Below are 12,666 nucleotides of genomic sequence, written 5' to 3'. Positions count from 1 at the left end.
CTACATGAGATACATACTCTTCCAAAGGTAACGTTATTAAAAACATATGCTGGGTTAAGTGTGAAATCCTAAGCCAATTCCTATCAGTTTCATTGGGGTAGGGATTTTATCATCATGATGCTTGCCTCAAAAAACAGTCAAGCTACATGTACATCATCTATTTACCAACAAGCAGAAGGCAAAGGAAAGGGAAAAGATAGCAACTGTTTAGTAGTGTCTGTAGGAATAAACTTCCTTCCACGCATAACATGAAAATGATAGTCATCAGGATCCAAAGAGCAGCAAGAGCACTCAACTGTTAGAAGTCCCCACACAAAACTCACATCAGTCATGAACCCTTTGCCACATGAACCTGCAGCCATCTCTAAGGAATACAATGACAATCACACTGACCACATCTGCGCACAGATAATGGAAAAGGGATAAATGGCTTAGTAAACGGCTTAGCCCTTTCGAAGTAGGAAAAAAATCTTCAGGCTTAAGCGGCACAGGTGCACCAGATCAAATGTTAATTGAATTTAGGTACTTTGGCCTTTTCAAATGACCTAGACAGCAATGCTTAGAATTGTAGTACTCCATTTTTAAGCATCTTGAAACTGCAACAAATTGCACAAGCCCTGAGGGCTTTTGCTGTTTCTCTGTTAATAACACAGGTGGTAATTACAAATATACAGGAAGGATTAACACATCTCCTCACACTGACCAGACCACAGGAAAAGCAAAATAATCACTTTTACCCTGAACTCACCTAGCAGTGCAATTCAGATGTCTTGCTTCTGCATCACAAAAAAAAAAGGTGGGCTCTCCTTGAAATTCACAACCTTTAATTGTGAATCATACTTCGAAACCATTGAAATACAAAAATACATGGAAGTTTCTTCATTCACAGTATGGCTGGCAGGTGGTCTAGCTACTCAGCTGCCACAACAGTCCAGCCTGCAAGGATCTTTCTTACTTGCCAATGCTACAAAATGCAAAACTCTTCAGCTGAAGCTGTTAAGTGTTCAGAAGGAAGTAACAGCTTCTGTGAGGCTAAACTTCGAAGAACACACCACAGTCCTACCAGATTCCACATCCTGCTTCAGTGCATACTTTTGTTTCACTGAACAAGGATCTGTGTAACCCACCACTCATGAACAATAATAGGCATCCAGTCTGTGAACACTAGATCACACTATCAAGAAAGGAACAGCTTCAAACTAAAAAAAAAAAAAGCTCATCTCTTGTAAAAATCATGTGTAACTTTGCAGTCAGTAATTTTTACCAAGAAAGGGAATGGGATTCTGTTCTCCAGTATTCGAGCAAGTGCTCTATCTGCTGCTTAGAATCATAGAATATGGGTTGGAAGGGACCTTAAAGATTATCCACTTCCAGCATGGCAGTGACACCTTCTGCTAGAACAGGTTGCTCCAAGCCCTGTCCAGCCCAGCCTGGGACACTGCCAGGGATGGGGCATCCACAGCTGCTCTGGGCAGCCTGTGCCAGCGCCTCACCACTCTCACAATAAAGGATTTCTTCCTAATAGCTGATCTAAATCTACCCTGTTTCAATTTAAAGCCATTCTTCCTTGTCCTGTCACTACATGCCCTTGTATGCTACAAGAAAGTTCCAGCTTTGTTGTAGGTTCCCTTTTAGGTACTGGAAGGCTACTGTAAGATCTCCTCAGAGCCTTCTCTTCTCTGGGCTGAGCAATCCCAACTCTCTCAGCCTGTCTTCACAGGAGAGGTGCTCCAGCCCTCTGATCATTTTCTTGGCCCTCCTCTGGGCCCACTCCAACAGGTCCACGTCCTTCTTATGCTGGGAACCCCAGAGCTGAATGCAGTTTCCCAGGTGGCATCTCACGAGAGCAGAGCACAGGGGGAGAATCACCTCCCTCGCCCTGCTGGCCATGCTTCTTTTGATGCAGCCCAGGATTTGGTTGGCTTTCTGGGCTGCAAGTGCACAGGTGCCAGGTCACATTGAGCTTCTCATCAACCAACACACCAAACTCTTTCTCCTCAAGGCTGCTCTCAATCCATTCTCCACCCAGCCTTTATTTGTGCTTGGGATTGCCCTGACCCATGTGCTTTCCAGGCAGCTTCTGAGAGAGAACTACAGCCAAAAAATGCTGCCACTATCTGCAGCAAGGCAGCCCTACAAGGTAGGGATCCTAACAAAGCACTGAGGACAGAAGTACAGCCATTAGTCGTTTAGTCAGAAGTTTGTACACCAGGATCCCATACTCACAAGCAGGGGGACCCTCCACACACATTGTACTAGATACCTACACATCCAATTTGGGATAGTGAATTCCAGAAGGCAGCAAGAAGTTTAAAAGCATGTTGCTAATATTTTATGATGATGTTAAGAGTTGTAATAACTTAATCCTTTCATCAACCTGAATGAAAAACAGATTTTTGGGTTTTTTTTTTTTCAATGTGTTAGAAAAGCCCAACCATTATTAAGTAAACAAGAACAAGCCTCATGATGTTGCTTTCCTCAAAGGACTCAGTAATATCAGAAAGAATGCAACTTACTTTATCAATAATCAAAGGTCTGGAGTTTAGCAAGTTTGGACTGCACATCCCTGAGTACCTATAACAAGTGAGGTAATGCATTTGGTGCAAGAAATGCAGTGTTTGATAGAAATGGCAGCGTTGAATGAGATCAGTATGAATGTACTTCTAAATACCTTGACTAACCCAGGAAGCACAAATACAATGTAACCTTACCATATCTGGCTTCAAATCAGGAAGACCTGGTTTTAAACTAACTGTCACGATACAGGAAAATATATGACTTCCTCTGAAATTATATAAAAACAGATTTCTCTAATCAAGTCATGGCATCAGTCTTCTAGAAAGCATTAAGAGCCTTTCTCTCACTGTGAACAAGCCATTGTTTCAACAACCTTTTTAGACATGCTGAGAAGCATTTTTTAAATAGCAAGAACATTTTAACTGTGGGTGACAAATCAACTATCTGAAAGAACAGCTGCATCTTCAGATGACATGCAGAGAAATGTGATCTGGATGTAAAGTATAATAAAAGAATGTTTTCTCCTCCATTTACTATTTCTGTGCAAGTTCTACTTCAGAAATTTGATTTTAACATTCACAAAAAATCTAGAAAAGAAAATAAAATGGTAGGGAGGAAGCTTTTCTGTGCATCTGAAGCCTATGTTACTCTATTTCAAATATTACCTTAAAAAAACTATTTGTTTTCTGTTCACTGAACCACACCGCTTCACCGAAGTCAGGGATGAGAAAACTCAATGTTAAATAACTCTGGTTTCATGAGTCTAAAAAACTAAGCCCTCTCATTTTATGCTTTATAATTGGAAGCAAACACTGGAGTCCAAACAGCTATGAAATTCAGCCTTTGCAGCTTAGGCATATTCTAAGCATTCTTGTTGGATTATTACTCATGCCTTGTGTGAAAGACCTCAAACACAGGAGGAGGCCTCAAGAATTTAGACAGAAAATGAATTACAAAGCATGCCTTGAACCCAAGAACTGACATCCAGCCTCTGGCATGCTCTCATCAATCGTTATCAGTGCTTGGTACTTCTCAAACCACAACAAATGCAAAACAAGAAGTTAGCATATGCATTCTAACTAATATTTGTACTCTGTGTACTCTGTTCTTTCAGCTACTGCAGACACCATTCTCTCCTAGGCAGAGAAGTGGCATAAGGCCATCACTTCAGATCTTAGACAAGTTCTGAAGATGATGCAGCTTACAGGACCTTTTAAATTTACTCTTGCATGAACTACAGTACAACTTATAAAATAGTGAGAAAGGTTCAAACCTGAAAACTCAGCACTTTCAATTCAGTCTAGTCTGGAATTGACAAATACTCTGTCTATGATTACAGTACAGTCAACAACTTTCTGATGAGTGAAAGCAATGTAAACCAGTCCAGTGGGATGAAAAGAAATGTTACTCAAGCTGTGTTAAACTACCAAATACAGTAAAGTTAGTATCAACATAAAAGGAGGAGGGAAAACTGCTCGGACAATTCCAAAACCTAGTCAGAACACCACCACCTTAGGCGACTTTTCCTATACAAAGACATTACTAGGAAAGTCAGCCCATAAGGCAGACAAATGCAACACAGATAAATGGCAAAACTTTGAGAGGGTCTTTGTCAGAAAAGGCAGTTACCTCAACATTAAAGTTTCATAAAAAGAACATCAGTTTTGTCAATGGTGTATTTTTAAGGGGAAAAATCTGAAGAATCTCCAGAATCCCAGGATGGGGAATAGTTTGCAAAATTAATTATAAACAACACTTCCATCAAGATGAGGCAGTTTATCTTATCTTCTTTTAGACATTTTCAAAATACTCTTATAGTTCACTGAAATCTCAAGATCTTTCATATAATGCTGGATTCCCCACGTAGCAACAGACATTAACTAAGCCACCATTTTAACGATTTTATTTATTGAAAGCTTACTGCCAGTTTTGCAGGAACCTAAAAAACCCAAGAATATAACTGGGTAGAGAAAAGTCAATTGACAGTCAGACAAATAAGAATTTCTCTGTGGAAGGTAGAGGTGCTAACATGACATAAAATATACAGGATTATAGTTGGCCCATCTTCTAGGGACATTGAAAAATAGAGAAACAAAGTAAACAACTGCAGGGCAATAGTGGAAAATCACTTTCTGTACTGTTGTGTAAGTCCTGTCCAAAATTCTCAAAATATGATCAGTTTCTAAATTCATTCACCCCGATGCAAGCACCTTCACAGATTCATTATCAGTTTACAAGTGGTTCTCATCAAACCTGGAAAAATACTGTTCCTACAGTCCATATGCATACTATTTAGCAACTAAAAATCTTCATGAGTTATCCGATCAAGTTTTCAAAGCAGCTTCTTCCAATGACAACCGAATTTTAACTTGAAATGCAGTTTCCAATGCAAATCTCAGCACCCTTTTCCATCAATGCACTCATATAGGAAATACAGATAGTCAAGAGGCTTGAATTTGCATTTTCTGAAATTTGTTCTGGTGGGATGAAAGGCTGTGGATACAATTTACACGGAGAAAATGGGTAGATTAGACCTCAGCTCTCTGAATATTTAGCACCATGATGTTCTCTGCCTTGAAACTGTTATTTGCAGGTTGGGGAAAGAAGCTTCTGCCTTATACTACAGGAAGATTCCCTTAAGGGAGGGCAACTGGAACACTGAAAGAACTGCTTCCACCAAGGCTAGTCATATCAGTTCCTTAGAGCAGGGGTGGAAATCCTGTTAGTTGGCTTACGCCTTCCACAGCTTCAAAAGGTATCCTTTGAAGCTGAAGAAACACTTTTCAAGTGACCAGTTATGCAAAAAGTATTTTAAAAAACAGGCGATTATGGAATACTGCATTCTTCCAGGTACTCTGTAAGTTGGGAAATAACCAAAGATGCATGGGGATCTGAGGAATATGCCAGTAAAGTTAAGACTTTTCCTACTTTTACTTCAACACAGCAGTTTTCACTAAGTAAGCAGGCACACCCAGCTGGACAGCTTCCCTCTGAAATGGCCAGCACTCCACAGCACAGAGTTTCAGATTTTAAACTCTCTCATTAAGCACATACCGACTTTAATACCCCATGGATTTCAAGGCCTTTCTGCACGATTTACTTTATATGCAGTCCCAGAATCACAGAGTATGCTCATCACTCCTGCAAGGGACAAAGAATAATTAGAACTGGTCAGGCTTTCAGGTTGTCTTGGTGATATCAAAGCATATCTGTAAATGCCTAGAATCATGCTGAAATATTACATGGCAAAATCTTTCCCTTTCATTTATCTACTAAAAGCAAGCAAACCCAATTTATACCAAAATCTGTAGTCATTTAATATTAAACTAAATAAAAAATAGTAAGCCAAACCAAAGCGGGATTTGGGGGGCATTAAATTTTTCAGTTTCATATGGTATGAAAATAAGTCCTAAATTCTGATGCAGCTGTATCCAAATGAAAGACTTCACTTGACACGATACTGCTAGATTACAGAGCAAGTTTAGTAAAAACAGTTTCTTAAGTAGGCAATTCAAGTAACATTTAGAAAATTCCAGCAACATCTAAATAAATAAGTTTGAAGACAGGGTATATGCTGTCTTCTCATAAACAGCTCAATGTATGGTAATATTTCTATTTTGAAATGGATGTTAATTTTCATTTTGGGAGAGAAAAATATTTGAAAGCATTGGACAGTGGAACTCATTTAAGAAAAATGTAAAAACATCTCATACATTATATTCCTCTCACCTCCAGCACTCACATTTATTTCCACTCTTGGCCACAACCCAGATGTCTAGAAGGAGATGTTTAAGGCTCCTTATCTATGATTCTCTCTGCCATTTGAGCCTCACCCCTTCCACTCTTACAGGCTCATAGCCTTGTATATATTGTATATATAGTATTCTTCTCCCCCCCGTCAAAGTGAAGCTCAGCTACAGCATCTTCACCACCTCTAGATGCTTTAGTGTCAAGAGACTCACGACAGAAGTCAGAAGCGTCAAGGTGACTGACAGCTGGAGAAGGCTCATGCTTGCCATCTGACAGGAAATCTCAAAATGTATCTTAACACACCTCAGTCCTGGCAGCCTCAGAAGCTGCAACACTATATCAAGATAGCAAAAAGGATAAAACCCTGGTATTTTACCAAGCTTTACAAGTCTAAGTTCCAACAGCAAATATCCAGCACAGCACCTCAACAGTATTTCATAAACCAATAGCCAGGAATTGAATACATGCTTCCCTTTTGGAATCACAGTCTTCTTGCAGCATAAAGTGGAGAAAATGTCAAAGTTCCTTCAGTCTGACAGTTGAGTCTTCTACTGACTTAAAAAGAAAATCATAAATACCTAAGCTTCATGGGTAATACACCACACTGTAGAATGTGCTAGATGTCAAGAACACATGGGCAAATTCCAAGAAGACTCAACAAGGTGATTAGTTTTCTAAATAATATTTTTAAATATTTGTTTCATCCCTACATCTGCCTATGTTAGGTGTAGTCAGAGTAAAGCTGGTATCTAGCTAACTTAGGCGCAAGGTAAGCATGGTAACACAAGTACATTTTTCTAAAAAAATTTACAGCAAGTTTCAGCCTGAAGTACCTGCATGGACATGCAGCCATCCTAAAAGCAAAAGCATATTCATTCAGATCCTGACCCCAGCTACTTCTGGGAATCCCACAATATGCATCAATCTTTCCAACCAACTACCAGTCTCACATCTGTGTGATAATCCCTCCTAAGAATTCCTGCACACCACAGACACAAGGAACTTCTCTAAACTCATATGTGACTTAGAATTTTGATTCATAATTCCTGAGATCCCAAGGACACACTCACAAACATAGCTAATCATTTATAGGCAATATTGTGGCACAAGATCATCTACTTATAAGCATCAGCAACAGATTATTCCGTCTGTCTTTCCCCCCAGCTCCATGACATAACAGACACGGTATTAGCCAGAATTGCCCTGAAAACCCGGCCTGGTTGTATAAACAGTTACTTATACTCAGTGCTTCAGAGAAATGAAGGAAATTCAGACATATTCCATACAAGAAGATAAACCAGTTTATTATGCCATTATTGAATTTTTCTTGTGAATATTCTTGTTTTCTGTGTTTATTTCCATCATTCTACAGTTCATCTTACATGTACCAATCTCTGCCTTAGTTTTACTAATTAATCGGACTAACTTGTACAATAATTCCTGAGGCATTAACTTTTGCAATTTAATCGCTGATAGTGTTAGAAAAGCACTTTCTAAATCCATTTTAAAAGCAGTGATTTATAGCATGAATGCAAATAGGGAGCAAGACAAAAGCAACTGCACAGCTAAGAGCTTTTGATGATCACTAAAATACCATTAAAATGTTGTTCATAGTCTATATGGTAGTTGATTTTATCATTCTTTCTGTGAATGCAATTGCTTCCTCTGAATATGCTGACAGAGAGGTACAAGTCCATGGATTGTTGATGCTTGCAGAATTGTTTATCATTTTTTAAATTTAGCGATGTATGAAAAAACACAGAAAGCTAGTGTGCTTTACAAATCAGGATCATAAAAATGAACTTGGCTGAGGCTGTCTCTTTGAGGATTTTGAATCATGCCCCAGATAAGCCAGAAGGAAAAAGGATAAGGAACTTGTCTGGGACACAAACACTGAAGTACAAAATACATTAAACAGTGATAGCACAATCAAGACTCACTTGACACAGGAATAAAGCTGTTCTATGAAGTGAGAGTGAGGAGTTTGACATCAGAAAAACCTACCTGTACTATTGAAAAACAAGATAAAAATAACCCTCCTAGAACCTTATTTTTATAATTTGATGATGAATTAATACATACTTATTCAATCTGTATCTCTCACTACTAAAGAGTATTTCCATAATCTACCAAACTTGTAGAACTTGATTTTGCTTCCATCTGTCCTGTTATTCCAACAGACAATACATCATTCTGATCATCCTATGAATGTTACATTGTACATTACAGCCTTCGACATCGCAGCAGCAGAACAGTTTGTCATTGCCCAGGGAAAAATGCAGGTTTTTTACAACAAAACAAACAAAAAAACCAAAAAAAAAACCCCAACCCAAAAACCACCACATTTGGTACCAAGTAGCATGTAGACAACAAAATGTAGCCTGGTTATAACCCACACAGATTGGTTAAGGATCTCCTCTGAAATGAGAGAAGAAATTGGATTTGCTTTAACTAGGGAGCTGCTCCATGTAATATGAAAGCACGTGATACAAAAGAAAGCAAAATGAGAAGGAAGTTCAAGGAACTGTTGAACTACAGGTACAAGAGGAAAGCAGGACAGAGAAACAAAGACTAAGGAATGAAAAGTCTGAAAGGGAAAAGAAGAAAAAAAAATTGAGATAATACCCAAACACCCTGCAGCACTACAGAATTCAGGCAGACGTTAATATACTTCATGAAAAAGGATCACCTTGACCTCCTGCAAGGATAGAAGCCCAAGGATCTGAGCAACAATGATTATTTTTCACTCTTGGAATTACAGGTCTCAGTATTTGTTTGAATAAGGATTACAGAGTAGAAAGAGATGCCATAATTAAAACAGATCTTGCTTCAACCTGAATTAACAGATTAGCATTATCAGAACAATGGTGCATTTAGAAATTTCATTAGGAAAGAAGCAGCCACACGTAGCAAATGTCTACAGAAGAGAAACCTGGTGCTTTGAGCAGGTTTTGACAGACACAATGTTCTCAAAATGAAAGAGAAAAGGAGGACAAAACAAGAGATAGTCTGAGGGGAAAATAAAAACACACAGACTATCCCTGGGACACCCTGTAAATGTATGGCACTCATCTTCTCGGTTCTCCTTATGTCTGCCTAGTCTTTTTTTTTTTTCTGCAAATATGTTGAAGAACATTTAACCTTCATTGGAGAATAACTTGTTTTCAATGTTACTGAAACTTTTTGTATCAAAGGACAGCCTTCACAGCTTCTGAAGCTTCTAATGTATTTCAGGTTTGACTCTCAAAGGCATTGGCCCATAGCAAGGTCAGTATGATACACCAAACACAGCAATACAATACGTCAAAGCAAACATACTAGAAAAACAGGCCCTTAGTGAAGTTAAGCAGAAGATGGAGTTGATCCATTTAGTTGCTTTTCCAAAAGTTTTCCAAGATCTTTAAAGGGCTCTAGTTACATGCAATAATTGTGAGGTATATCAAGCTAAGACTGGATAGTATGGGGTAGATAACACAGGAGAGAACTGGCACACTCCAAAGGCAATAGCTACATCAGGCAATCTCCCCACATTCCCTGTATATTCAGAGTGACAGAAGCACCTTCAGGCTGCTTTAGGAATTCTGTATCGTCTCTGGAGCCACATAATGACTGCAAGCAGGTAACCGCCATAAGACTGATTGATATGAGGATCTTTCTTATCCACACCCCACTGTGGTAACACATGTAGACATCTGTTCTCAGAAGTGACAATTTTCTTTTTAATACAGATGTCATTTGGACATGAACTGAAGAAACTTAGCTCTTAGCAACAAACCTAATGGAACAGAAGCATAATTCTATCACAAATCCTGAATGTAAAATTTGGCTTTCAGCAGGATACAGAGGAATAGTTTGAATTATTTTTTATGTTTATAGAAGCAAGGTCCAGAAATTAATATTTACTAGATAAATGCCCAAGTGAAGATAAACTTACTCTCATGACAAGAGGCTGAATTCTAATCAAGAATTAACAACATAAAGGAATCTTCAGCAGTGTGAAGACTGGATGCAAAGCCAGCAAATTATTCCACCTTGAACAAAATAGACAAACTTCAAAATACACAAAGAAACACAACACAGCTAAGAAACATCTTTTCTCCAGGCAATGACAAGAATGAGGCAACAATTTCGCTTTTCCATGATCTCATTCTGCCTTCAGGATCATTCCTTACTTCATGCCACTCTTGCATCAGACTAAAACATATGACCTTGCTAGGAACAGAAGAACATACAAGGCCAGGGCAGAAAAACTCTTTTGCCTGCACTAAATGAAAATGGGTAATAAAGATTGAGCCTAGGGAATAACACATGTTGTAAATAATAATGAGTACCCAACTTCCTGGGAGATTTACACAATAGAGTTCACATGTCAGCAACTGTTTGCCGATAATATAAATTCAAATTGACAAGACTGAGGTATTATGGAACAGCATTTATTTCAAGATTGTCAGGAGAAGTCATTTCATTTCTTATGATTCATTTCATTCATACGTTAGTGTATTAACTGGATACATTATTGATCTTTGCTCCATCCAATTTCAGTTTCCATAGCATGCACAAAGTGATCTGAAAAATATCACTCCTGGCTTTTTTTTTTTTTAAAAAAGCACATTAAGTGTCTGACGCATGTCTAAGGAAAACATTTAATTGTATTAGACAGCTAATCAGAGCAACACATTCTGGAACAAGCAACTGTTTTTGAGGAATACATTACTGTGAAGGTCAGCTTTTCTAGAGTTGGTACTAGAATATCTAGAAAACTGTGTTTTTCTAGTTATCATGCTTTCCTCTCTGCTTGATCAGAAAAAAGCAAAGATGGAAGCAATAATGACAGTCCTGGTACACTAAAAAAAAAAGGGGGGGGGGGGGGGAAAGGATGTCAATCAGGGAATAAGATTGCTACATGTCTGGGTGAAAGCACCTTTCAAGCATAGAGGGCTGCTTCAAACATATACAAGACAGCTGTGACTCTGCAGAACCTTGTCTTTCACTCAGAGTACCATTTGACAGCTGCTATGAATATTATGAATACCATGGAAGTCCCATTACTTTCACCTGACAGTGTCAGGGGAAAAAAAAAAAAAAGGGAAAAAGGAAAAAAATTTAACAAAATGAGCACCAGCAGAAAGCACACAGACATATGAATGTCTGCTGAACTCTAAGGTGGTCAATAAGTGTTCAAAGCATACAGGTGAGCCTAGGCTGCTGTTTATTTGGACAGGCAGCAGGATTTGTAGCTGTTTAAGAATCTTTCTTCACTGTTCCCTAATCCCTCTCTCATTTTTGGGATGCATCAAGTTCTAAAACCCTAGCTAAATAACACTTTAAATGGGTTTTGCTATGCAGTTGCCTTAAAAGAGAGGAAGAGGAGCAAGTGACAGCATTCTACTTGTTTTGCAGTAGCTCTGATTATTGGCCAGCAAGATCAGGGTCCCACTGAAAAAGGCACTACATAAAGGAAGGACAAGAGTTACTTTCTCAAGAGCTTACAGTGAAGACAAAGAGTCAGGAAATTACTCAAGTAAACTGCAAGCCAAAGGACAACTAACATCTCATCTCTCCCACTAATTCTCTCCAGACACAGAGCCAACACTCTTCTAGCAGTTTTAGCTTCCCACAGGAAAAAGAGGTACCTCTGATCTTTACATGCCAGCGGATGTTCACCTCCTAGATTCAAACTGTTCTGCACTGCTGAAAGCTTCCTGATCTTCGTGGCTGCTGCACATCAGTGATGGTTTGCTGCATACAGGGAGTTCTGCAAACACAAAGGTACTGCCAAAGTCAGCACTTTTCCAGTGGAAGGCAGCCCTCGGCAGCAACAATTTGCTTCTGATGTTTAAAATGGCTGATCTCACACTTATGCATTTTCTGGTCTTATGCGATTTTCTCATGGGCAGCTATTCCAATTCGTCACGTTAAAATTTCCACCTTCACATCATAACGCTATTTTGACAGCAGCACTTTTTAATTCTGTTGCCTCCAACTAGTAATAAACATTACTGGCCGAAATTTGACCCATTAATTGAAATGCAGATAGCCAAGCTGTTCAGGTGGGACTCTTAATTTCGAGTTTCGGAAACTGCCTGCAGTGAAGCAGTTACAGTCAAATAAAATATGCCAATATGATTTTATCTGAAATTTTTATTTAGTTCGAGTTCACTACCTGGAAAGGAAGTGCATATGCGCCATCTCATGGTCAAGGAGGGCCGCTGCGCGCTCACAAAGCAGGCTTTTCCAGGGCAACTCCTACATCGCTGGGACCACAACCACTTCGGTTTTAAGTCTTCTTGTAGTTTTGCTCCTAACTAGGTCCTCTGTAGACACTGTCATACTTGTCACAGACTCACATCTAATAGATGTGAAATTATCACTCCAAAGAGGGCACTCAACAAATCTTAC

Source organism: Falco rusticolus, chromosome 1, assembly GCF_015220075.1.
Source record: "Falco rusticolus isolate bFalRus1 chromosome 1, bFalRus1.pri, whole genome shotgun sequence".
NCBI lineage: Eukaryota > Metazoa > Chordata > Aves > Falconiformes > Falconidae > Falco > Falco rusticolus.
The sequence above is the reverse complement of the archived record's forward strand: the minus strand, read 5'-3'. Positions refer to the sequence as shown.